This window comes from Leptidea sinapis, chromosome 31 (genome assembly GCF_905404315.1).
Source record: "Leptidea sinapis chromosome 31, ilLepSina1.1, whole genome shotgun sequence".
NCBI classification, from domain to species: Eukaryota; Metazoa; Arthropoda; class Insecta; order Lepidoptera; family Pieridae; genus Leptidea; species Leptidea sinapis.
Window position 1 is genome coordinate 4,131,482 of NC_066295.1, and position 12,643 is coordinate 4,144,124.

Genomic DNA, 12,643 nt, shown 5'->3' on the forward strand with positions numbered 1-12,643 from the left:
CTACTCAGTGTCGAAATATCGGAATCGCATCAAAAATCCATATCAAGGGGAATATATATTAATTTAGAATAATTAAAGTAACCTGCTATTGAAAAAAAAGTCTGGGTAAATTATCCATTAGAGGTATAATTCCTTTCATAGTTCCTAAATATTTCTGCAGCGATGGGCAATCTCTTAATTGTAGATTATTAAGAAATCGAGAAATCCGTGCAGCAGTTAACGCGTTACTTACTAACCGGGCTATAATCAAGCTAAACTGGCCTTGGGCAGCTACCAGCGGAACATCTGTTCAGCTAACAAGGGCAGGACGCAACTACGAAACATCATAGGTTCCCAGGTTTTCTTCATACTCTCTGCTCATTGCAAGCAGATTGGGCACGAAGGCAAAGTTATGATTATTTAATTTTAATTTTTTTCAAACATAATATATAAGAGGTGGAATTAAGAGATGAGTTGCTGGCCGATGGGAGCAGGCTCTTATTTTGAAGGTCCTTAAGTCATATTGAGGCAAGAAATTTCTCTGAAAACGCGGGGTTGTAGATTGACAGACGTCAACATGGTGGGGGTGAAATTTGGCATTTTGACGTAATGTCCGGTGGAATTAGGCTGCTGGTATGAACTAGAACACCTCTGGTGCTCAGAGTGCTCAGAACTCTCCGTGCTAAATGCTTAAAACCAGTTTGTGCAAGTACATCCTCATAGCTAATCTGCACGGCTCATTAAAGTCATAAGTAATACTTATTAATGAGGATACAACACACTTGAACCTCTGAGGACTGTACGCTTCGGCAATAGTGCCTTGAGGAAGAAAATTAAATGAAATTTATAAAACCTGAGCCTGGGGATATCTTAATTCCATTGTTTTAGTTCTATGTCTACTCTCTGAGAGTATGGTGGTCAATAGACGTATGTTGAAACGAATATGATTGGTATTACTGCAAATATTTAAAGAAATATTTTATTTTGCGAAGCGACGGTGGCACTGTAGGTAGAATCGTTGACGACTACGATGCTATAATATAAGGTCAGCAACGCTCCTATGATTCCTCTGGTATTACAAGAGGCGGTGATTACAATCAGGTGTACGCGTGCTCGTTTGTTGTTCTTTATTTTCTTCTACACAAGTTTATCGCTGGAAGTAGTCATATTTAAAATGGCTAAAGCATTGATTTTGTGGTTGACCCTGTGGTGGTTGATGTTTTAATCTATTCTATCACTGCCCTAAAGATCCACATCCAAATGACGGTAAATATTACTGTAGTGGATTTTGTAGTACAATTCCTGTATTTAATTTTATTGGTAGACAATATGGTTTTAAAAATTAAAGAGAGTTACGCTGACTTAAGTGGTCACTTTTAGCCCGTCTATCACCACAATAAGCTTGTCGGCCTATAAGTCATTTTCGTGCTAAAAAAATAGCGTAATTTCTCAACATTGCTAAATTTTGGATAATATTGTCATCCTAATTAAGCTATAGCTTCATCATCAAATTCAAATATTTTCATTCAAAAAAGGATTCAAAAATTCCTTATTGAATGTCAAAAACTATTACAAAACTTCACTGCCTCAGAAACCTGAATGCCTGAAAAAGAACGGGCTCAAGAAATATATGGATTATAATGTGATATCGTGCAATAAACATTTATAGTTAAAGAGCCTGAGGGATTTAAGTTGTAATAACATTTCCCACACAAACGTTTTTGTTTTATACATTATCTGGGATCATATTGTAAAAGCATAATTATAAATCGCCCAATGAAAGCCTGACGAACTCGAATTATCTGAGTAGTAGGCATAACACATTTTCTATATTCATATTTTCTCGTGATTGTCACAGTTTCTATCAAATGCCTTAATGTACTTATGAACATATAGAACATTATCAAGAATATATTGAGAAGCATCAGTCAACAGTCTTTAATTTTTTCTCTTAATGATTCTTTACGACCGAGGTTATAATTAGCGCGAATAGCAGAACACTGCAACACAAAGATGGTATTAATATCGGCTATACTGCCCCAAAACAATATACTTACCATAGGACATGATACTATGGAAATAACTAAAGTAAACTAGTCGTGCCGTATCTGTCAGTTACCTGTCTAATTTTTTAAACCGCATATGCTGCAGAACTAAGCCTATTCGTCAATCCTTCAATATCATCTTTTCAGCCGGAAGACGTCCTCTATTGGACAAAGGCTTCCCCAAGAATCGCCATGACAATCGGTCCTGCGCTGCCCTCATCCAACCTACTCCGTGCGTCCATCTTATGGTGGGCCTACCAACACTACATATACTACTATAGGTAAGTACTTATAATATACTTGAAAATTTCGAGCTGATTTTGTGTATTTTGATAATTAAAATAATTTCTATTGTAATATATTTAACTATTGACATAAACCTTGACCAAGTTATTTTTAATTTTGCGATAACGCGTAATTTTATTACAATCCGCTAAAGACGACCGTTATGAAAATGTTATAATATTTAAAATGTAAAGTATAATATCAAATATTGTATATTTAATTATAATTCTTATATAATTAATTAATGAATGTTGTGGTAAAGATAAAATGCATATTCTGGATGAATGTTACTCACTATGGATATAATATATAATATTTGCTATATATTTATTTATTTATTTATTGATAATCAACAGCGTTACAGTAAACGTTAATAAACAATAATATATAACATAATTCTTAAGGCCATTATAGATTACTCAAATTGACAATATTATTTTACAATAGTTTTACAACAAGATATAATACAGAACAACTGCGTCTTGTGTTTCTTATTTACTGTATGTATGTTTGTGTGTGGGTGTGAAAGCGTATGTGTGTGGGTGTGAAAGGGTATGTGTGTGGTTAGTAGATATTATATACACACACAAGCATACATACTGACCCATGTATTTTCTAGTGATACACACAAGAATATCCATTTTTATGAAAATAAGGGACGAGACGAGCACAACGTTCAGCTGAAAGAAATTCATACGCCCTGTCCATTACAATGCAGTGCCGCTCAGGATTCTTGAAAAACCTAAAAATTCTGAGCGGCACTACAACTGCGTTTGTTACCTCGAGACATAAGATCTTAAGTCTCATTTGCCCAGTAATTTCACTAGCTACAGCGCCCTTCAGACCAAAACACAGTAATGCCTACACATTACTGCTTCACTGCAGAAAAAGACGCCGTTGTGGTGCCCATAATCTAGCCGGCATCCTGTGCAAAGGAGTCTCCAATTGGTAAATCCATTATTTATTTATTTTATCAAAATACATTCTGTAATTACAGAATATTCCAATTCGATAGAGGTGCATACATTATTACATTTATCATTTTTATATTATAAGTTTATTAAATATTATAAATAACGCTACTCACTCTCGTGAATTCACCCTGCGTGTAATAAAACAGTTCTGTCTGTGAGGCTATTCCATTAATTGTACGGAGTGCACGCGTCATAATATTTTAGATATTAATATTTTATAGATATCAATTGTGAACCTAAGAGCGCGGCATTCTGGCACAAGTGTTTCACACAGAAGGTCACATCCATTACTATGTTTGTACCATTTTTATTAAAGAAATAAATATTTTTTCAAAAAAAAAAAATATAAAACTATTTTTTAGGGGGGCATCGAGCAAAAGCAGGACAAAATAATGCAGGAAGAAACGTGGCTGGCGGCCTTGGCACTTCCATTAGATACATTCCATTCACATTAGATACTTCCCTTTTTTTAAAAGTTTAGATGTTTTGTAAATGTAAGGTACACATATTATGAGTATATACAATGTAATGACCGATCGTGAAGTATTTTCGTCGTATTTTTTTTTATAAATATAGATAACTTTGGATTATTTTGTACCGAGGATATCACAACTTATCATGCTTACAAAATGTATGGTTATATCGTTGTCACAAACCCATAATTACCGGCTATATGCCTAGTTTGGGGCAACATAATTTGTGTATAAGTGTGTAAATATTATATTATATTATAACAGCCAAAGCTCTATTTATAACTATTGTGGAAAAGAACCAACTTACAATGATGTACCGCCCGCGCCGCCTCCGACTATAAGAAGAAAAGTCGATCTTTGAAAAAATACTGTTTATTTTTCTCTATTTAGCATCATATGGGAAGATGACGGGTCTGGTTTTTTAGATATATTATTTTTAATTTTCTTATATCAAATATTTCTAGAACCGAATGTTCATTAAATTTTCTTGATAGAAAAGCCTTTGAAGCAAATGACCCTTGCGGGTGTTTTTAACTGTTTCACAACTATACAATATTTGAATTTAAGATTAAGTTGAGTAAATTTGTAATTTCACTAAAAGTTTACACAAAATACTTTCATTCGATTAATATTAGCAAAGTTAAAGAAAATGTTATGCCAAGTCATATTTTACGTAAATTACTTTTAGATGCTTGTACGTAGGTCACACTAAAAGTTTTGCGTAACTTAAAAAAACAACATGCTATAACCAAAATATTATGTTAATTGCTTTTCAAAGTTCTCTTACATTTTAAACAAATGTTTTTTAAAACAGCAGTACCAGAGATCTGAAGGCATGTTTGTCTTGTGCTTCTTGTGCTGATTCAACGCTATCACTGCCTCTTCGGAATTGGTAAAAGTAAATCAAATCTTTGATTTTGGAGAAAATACACAAATCATAGGGTGCTAGGTTGGGGCTATGTACCGGATGGGTGACGAGTTGTACTTTTTCGGAAGCTAAAAATGACTTAGTTTTGTTGGCCGTGTGTGAAGAAGCGTTGTCATGATGTAGGAGATCTCGGCTTTTTGGTCGTCTTTTTTTAACACCCTGGGTAAACAAATGGTAGAATACCACTCGACATTAACACTCTTTTGATCTTCAAGTGAAATTGTGCAAATGGGACCCCTCGTAGCGGAGAAAAAACTGCGATAATTTTTTTATCAACGTTTCTCGCCTGCCTCACTTTTGTTGGCCTGTTCTCATTTTCACACACCCATTCACAAGATTGTTGTTTTTTTTCGGGTTCAAAACAATAATCCACGTCCCAAAAATCATCGCTCTAAAATCTTTTCGACTTAATTCCATTTTCGTTGCGTACGTAGACATTTGAAGTGTGATACGTATGTATGTGTATGATTTCCCGCCAATTGATTTTTTTTATTACTAAGAAGGTTGCAACGTTTTAAAAAATATAACATTCGAAATTCAAAAAGTGCCGATTAGCTAGAAGTACAAAACTTTTAGTGTGCCCCATGTATTATGTCTATTACCATGTATAATCCTTTATTCGACTCTTTATAATATCAGCAACGTTCTTGTGATTCCTCTGGTGTTACAACAGACAATGGGTTGCGGTGATCACTTAACATCAGGTGACCCGTAAGCTTGATTGTCCTTTTCCATAAAAAAGTATAACTCACTCTATGCACCTAGGCATGTTTCAACATATTTTATAAGTATGCTCTTAATGTAAAGAATTATAAACTGTGATAATTAACTGTTACTTGATAAAAAGGCATAAAAGGCATTTATTTTCTCAAAATTGATTCCTTTAGAATTCTTTTTGATGTCATTTCTTATACTACTAGATACTACTACCGCTTCGGAAACAAATGGCGCTCTGAGAGAGAAGAAGCGGCGCAAGAAACTCTCCCAGCATTCTTTTTTTATGCGCTCTTTTCAATAAAAATATACAATATTGTACAGTCGCTATAAAATAATCACAATCTAGTCCCAGGCTGTCCGATCATTTAGATATTCAGCAGTGGAGTAATAGGATTTACGACAGAGCCATTTTTTTATAAAACATTTAAATTTATTTATAGACAATGCCTGAACAGTGGCTGGGACTTTATTGTAGAAGTGTATACATTTACCCTTAAAGCTATTATGTCCCTTATTTCTAGTGTTATAATAATGAAAACTATTAAGATCAAAAAGGTGACGATTTTTGTGCACATATATTAAATTTTCATAAATGTACTGACGTTAAACAGTCATAATATTTATTTCTTTAAATTTTTCTTTGAGAGACTGTCTATAACCAAGCCAACCATAGCACGAACAGCTCTCTTTTGCAGAGCAAACACTATATCAATGTCAGCAGCATGACCCCATAGTAATATAATTATTGTTAATTTTATTTAATTTTAATAATTTAATTTTATTGATAATTTCTCTTATAACAAATTTAATGTATCGTCTTTAGACAGTTGCAGCCTACCTTATAATTATTATTATAAAAATTATCGCTAGTAAATAAATGCTTCTATAGTTTAGAATAATTGTTTAGTTAATAGAATGGTATTTAATGTTATTATTTGAGAGTGGCACCTACAAACTAATGTAAACATTAGTATAAAACACATAGTTAATATAAAATAAATTTTATATTATATTGTTGAATTATAGCTATGTGATGTGTATAAATATAATAATTCTAGTATTGACAATCAAATATTTGAATGCCTAGATATTTTCGAATTGTGCTGTGCATAACAACTATGATACCACAACTCATAGAAACAAATAAATTTCATTTCATTTCACTTCAACAAAGCTTTTTTTGTTTGTAATATTCGTTCTATAAACGATTAACGGAGGAAATCTAAGAACTATTTCGTACAGCTAGTTGTTAAGTAAAAAAAATATATATATACATAACTTTTTATCAATACGAGTATAATATATTTTATCTTATTATTTTGTAGTTTACTATTTTTCATTTCCATTGTACATATATAAAAGTAAGTATGTATATAGGTATATATATATATGTGTTTATCTGTGTACATATATTCTAGAATATGTTAATTTATTGCCTTATGCCAAGTTTTAAATAAAATTTCCTACACTTAAGGTTACCTGGAAGAGATCGTTGAATAGCGATGGGGTCGGCTACTTGTTATAGCATTACAAATATATAAAGTAAATCAAAAATATATGAACATATCATACTTTTATTTTATTTTATGGAATAGGAGGACAAACGAGCGTACGGGTCACCTGGTGTTAAGTGATCACCGCCGCCCACATTCTCTTGGAACACCAGAGAAATCAAAAGAGCGTTGCCGGCCTTTAAGGACGCGCTTTTTTGAAGGTACCCATGTCGTATCGACCCGGAAACACCGCACAAGGAAGCTCATTCCACAGTTTTCCATACTGAGAACATATAATCTTATATAAAAAGTAAAAATATTTAATATGGAACCGAAAGATGACATATTGAAATTACGGAGTTGCGTAAGACATGAATGAATGAAAAAGAGACGATAAGAAATATGAATGCAACTAATGAAGAAAAGACGATTGGTTGCGCCAGGGAATTTAGAGTGGACTGTATTAATAAAAGGTTTACTTAGGTGAACAGAATAGGAATCATTGGAATAAAGGGAATAGCCGGTACTCACCTCTTCTGCAAGATCCTGGGTTCTTCTATATTCGCCTGAGTGTGCTGGAGAGCTACAATATATATATCGCGGGACACTTAACGAAGAAACCACTACGATCTCACGGCGGTAAATCAACAGGAATACGAGGATTTCCTGGATATATAATTAAATGTTGTGGGAGCTCAACCTTCGCGGTTACTTAACGGAATGTGTGTTACGCCATACGACCATACGTCGCGGCTCGCGGTTTATTCTTAACTTGTACCGGCTAAATTACTAGGATAAAGGTGTAAGGGGTTAAGGAAAAGGATGTGTGTTATTTGGACAACTGGCGTTACCAACGATAAGAAAAATGAATGAAATGAATTAAGAAAAGGCGATAAGGAAAAGTATAAGTAAGTTAAATATTATATCGTTTTTTTTGAATATTTAGTCTAACCGCTATTTTATTTTATAATATAAGTTTAATTATGTTATTGAAAAGGGACATCATCCTCTCATAAAATACAATCTTTACTTTCTCTAAATGGCTTATATTGTCTCGCGAACTGGTTGCTTGAATGTATTATGAATTTTAATCGAAATGGGTTTCAAGTCATAAATTTTATATCAGTTTTATTTAAATACAAGTGTTGACCCGATAATTTTGCCCTTAGATAATTTAATCATACAGGTAGACTGTGCCAGCTGTGACAACGTCGAAGTAAACTGAGTTTGACAGTTAACCTCTATTTTGAGCAATGCACCAACACTTTTGTGACATAAAAATCGCGAGTGTAAGACGTAGCTTTTCACTTAAGGGTAGTTAGGTCTGATCCCCTGAATGTTATATACAAGTATATCAAGTTTAAATAATTAGTACAAAATAAATAAATTGCGCGATACTCTCTCAGTTGAAGCTAAGTGATCACTTGAAGAAAGCAAGTGTCAATATTTTACTATCTGTGCAGGTATTCTCACTTTTTACTCCAATGGTAAAACCTACCCGGCATACTGTGCAAGAAAACTTAACACAGGTAAAGTACATAATTAATATTAATAATTCAAATGTTATATTTTTATTAAAATTAGGATACGATATCACTTATTGAAAGTTAAAAGCTAAACTAAAAAACCCATTAGAAAAGGTATTCCTCAAACCTGAGAAGAACGGGCGCAAGGTTACAATGTAATATCGTACAATAAAATTTATTACATAATACCATGGTCGCTCCATTCCCAATCTGTGGTATTATTAAGTCATTTATGTTATAGTACCTTTACCACACTAACGAAAAACAAATCTTTTGAATTTCGTAACACATTTGTTTTGATCATTTTCATACATCGTCCAACAAAAAACTTGCTAACTCGTCTTAACCGAGTAGTAGGCATAACAAGTTTCTGTTTGTTCCTCGTGTTAACATTATTATTATCACAGTTTCTAGCAAATTTGTTAATGTGCTTATGAACATACATAACAATAACAAGAAAATATTTAGAGGCAACATTTCTTTAAATTTTTCTCTTCCAGATTCTTTAGGACCTAGGTAGCGCAAATAGCCCCATTCTGCAGCAAATTATACCCTCCTTGATGTAAAGTGTTCTGCTATGATATTGCTGTACAATTTGAAATACTGCTTTTTTATAGGAAAAGGAGGACCAACAACCGTACGGGTTACCTGATCTAAAGTGATCACCGCCGCTCAAATTCTCTTTCAACACCAAAGGAGTGTTGCCAGACTTTTAAAAAAGTCAGTCTAGACGCAAATTTTTTAATTCCATTTGAAAAGTGAATTAACACATCGAATACAAAATATTATTGTACCTTATATAAGTAATCAAAGTACAGTTTATAAATTAATCATTACGTTATCTCAATACGAGCGTGAAGAGCGGACCAAAAAAAGGTTGTATTCGGGAAAACCTAAAGCAAACTTCGTAATTGTAAACGCTGGTCGCGAACGTCTTAGCACGAGCTTATTTTTGTTAAAACAGGTTGAATGTTCCTTTGAAATGTACGGAATTGTAGAGTCACCTCACAACACCTAACGGAGCATAATGATAAGAAGTATCCGTTCATAAACAACGGGAGTTTTATTTTGATTTCCTAATAAGTTATTTCATAAATTTAATATATGTTTAGGAGATTAATAGAGGTTAATTCTCTAATTTGTATAAAAATATTGATAGTTTTTTCGGTATATTAAACATTTTCAATATAACATTTATGGTAGTTCTAATGAAAATATAAAAAGATTATTTTGGTTTTATAAAAATAAAGTATAACATTCGATAAGTCAAGTTATTTGTTTATAATGCGAATAATAATAATTTATACAAGCATCAAATATTTTCTTAAGCTGTTTAATAACACTGGCAAATTATTGTGATCATTTTATCGCAATTTAGAAGAACAAACATAACTTACATTAAATTTTTCTGGAAATGTATCTTTAGATATTTTATGCTTTATATTTTAATTTAATGCTAAATATAATAGGTAAAATTAAACAGGAGTTTGATTACAATTTCACTTACCTTTTATTCACATAAATTATATATCACAGATAAAACTTAAATAAAATAAATAAATAAATAAAACTAACACACGGAGCTATCGGAGGCGCGTGTGTTTGAAGACGCGCTAACAACAACAAGTTTCAACAGTCACATCTTTCTGCTTTTATTCCTTGCCAAGGATGGCTTCGCTCATTAGCCAATTTGTTTGTTTTATGTTACATTTGCAATTTTATTATAAATACAAAACAAAACAATTCTTACAACTATACTTAGTCTGGCCATAAATACTGTTACAGTTAAAAATAATCAAAATATTACAATTGAATTTGGAATCTGTAATTTTTATATGATTGTTCATTGCGTTTTCCTATTTTGGATCCAATACATTGTACAATATTCTAAAGAGAACCGAATCGCTGTGATTGCATTACACAAAGTAGGTATTGAGCCAAATGCAATTTTTAAAACTCTCCATACACTTGGTATTAGTAAAATGTTTATGTATCGGGCTATTGATAGGTACAATGAGATCTCCTCTGTTTGTGACTGAAAAAGATCTGGCCGTCCACGTAGTGTTCGTACGAAAAAGGCGGTCAAAGCAATAAGGGAAAGAATTCGAAGAAATCCCGTCCGAAAGCAAAACATTTTCTCGGGAGATGAGGATAGACCCTAGAACCATGTCGCGTATTTTTAAAGATGACTTAGGACTTACAGCCTATAAGAGACGTACTGGTCATTTCTTAACTGATTATTTAAAAAAATAGGGTGGTAAAACCGAAACAACTACTGAAGCGGTACGAAAAGGGAGGTCACAGAATAATTTTGTTTCCGGATGAGATTTTTTTTACAATTGAGCAACATTTTAACAAACAAGATGACCGTATTTATGCTCAAAGCTCTAAGGAACTTTTGTACTTCATCCTGACTTGCACTAAATAACTTATAAAGTTATACAGTGAATAAAGGTTTTTTTGACTTTGACTTTGAAGCTTCCCAATTAGTCGACAGAGTGCAACGTGTGCACTAACCGACTTCAGTGATGGTTGGGTGGGGTAGTAGCTATGAAGCAGTGACTGAGCCATACTTTTATGAAAAAGGTATCAAAACATCGGCACAAGTATATCATGATACCATTCTTGAAAAGGTATTGAAGGCCTTGTTAGTAAGGTAGTGAAGACAACATTATGTTCAATAACCAAGAATGGTCCTTCCAGCAAGACTCGGCGCCGGTTCATAAAGCTCGGTCTACCCATTCTTGGTTGGAAACAAACGGTTCGGACTTCATCAGAGCTGAAGACTGGCCGTAGTCACAATCTTAATCCGCTGGACCATGATTTATGGTCAGTTTTAGACAGGACAGCTTTCTCTAAATGCCATGATAATTTGGTGTCCCTTTAAACAATTCGTACGATTGGCAGTGAAGAATATTTCCCACGGAAAGAGTGCGTGCTTGTATTCATAACTGGCATCAACGTTTAAAGGACTGTATTGCAGCCAATGGAGACCACTTCGAGTAAGCTTTTTATATTTTAAATTGGATTATATTTATGTATTAAACTAACACAATGTAAAAGTTTTAAATGTTATTTGCTTATTGCGTTTTTATATTATTTATTTCAGTATTTATGACAAGATGAGGTATTTACAATACTTAATATGATCACATTAAATAAAAACTATTTCGTTATAAGTGTACCAAGAATACTGGCACTATTTCAGCGCTGGAGACACTTGCCCGTGGGGATCAGAGGTGCGGAAAATACGCGCCTCTGATCTAAATGGATCAGCCTAGATCAGATAAATATTTCGCTAAATAGATCAGCATAGCTATCCAACGCGGAAATGCTGCCAGTATTCTTAGTAACCTTTCCCCTAATGATACTTAGTTGAATGTGATGATCGTATTGTAAACATTGTTATAAGCATTGTTTTAGCGGATCCCTTAGTAAGTCTGAGATGCCATTGACTGCCTTTTTTCATTCCTATTTCGTAACAATACCAAGAAAATAACATACCGGTATGGGGACTGTTTTGGTGTAATACGGCTGATAACAGAATGAGTCTCAGTTTAGTAATTTCTATAACTTCTGTTTTAAGTGACTGAGAGTATGCCTTATAACAGAACGTGAATTGGCACACCATTGATAATTGGTGGTGAACGACTGTTGGCGACTCGTTCACGCTTCACACATCAAAAATCAGCTTGTTTTCAATTGCCTACAGTTTCACTACAATAGTCAACCTAATTCGAATATATTATAAATCCTCTGATGGAAGAAGGCAAGAACAAACATTAACTTATTATGCCTACTTCTCGCCTAGGTCGAGTAACTTAGTACTTATATATAATTTGATATTTGAAATATTTAAATGACTCACTTTATTACAAGCATATAATTTATATTCCGTGTAAAACGGTAAGTAAGTTTAGTTTTGGCGAGGTGAGTATATCAAGCAGTTTCTTTTTGTAATGTTTTTGCTTTTTGCTATTATAAATCGTCAGAAATGCTTCCATGTCATATATGCGTTCACTGCGTGTTTACGCCTCCTAGTCTTGTCAAATGGGGACTGACAAGTCTCACTACCTGTTCTATCTAGAGTATTGCAATAACAGATACTACATTACTCTCAGTTCACTTTGTAAATTCCCGCTTGAGTATTTTCAAAAAGCGAGAATTTATTGGTTGGTAAGGGTAGTTTTTGGATTTATGTAAATCTCTTATAAATTTTGAAC

The 12,643-nt window shown here is 33.3% G+C and overlaps 1 protein-coding gene across 1 annotated transcript in view; it reads right to left on the reverse strand.

Moving 5' to 3' along the window:
* Nucleotides 1–10,039, reverse strand: part of LOC126973990 (glucose dehydrogenase [FAD, quinone]-like) — a 39,821-nt gene extending 29,782 nt beyond the window's left edge. Inside the window, exon 1 of the mRNA XM_050821338.1 lies at nt 9,928–10,039. The gene's annotated coding sequence lies outside the window, so the exon portion shown is untranslated. The remainder of the gene's footprint in view (nt 1–9,927) is intronic.
* Between the last annotated feature and the right edge of the window lie 2,604 nt (nt 10,040–12,643).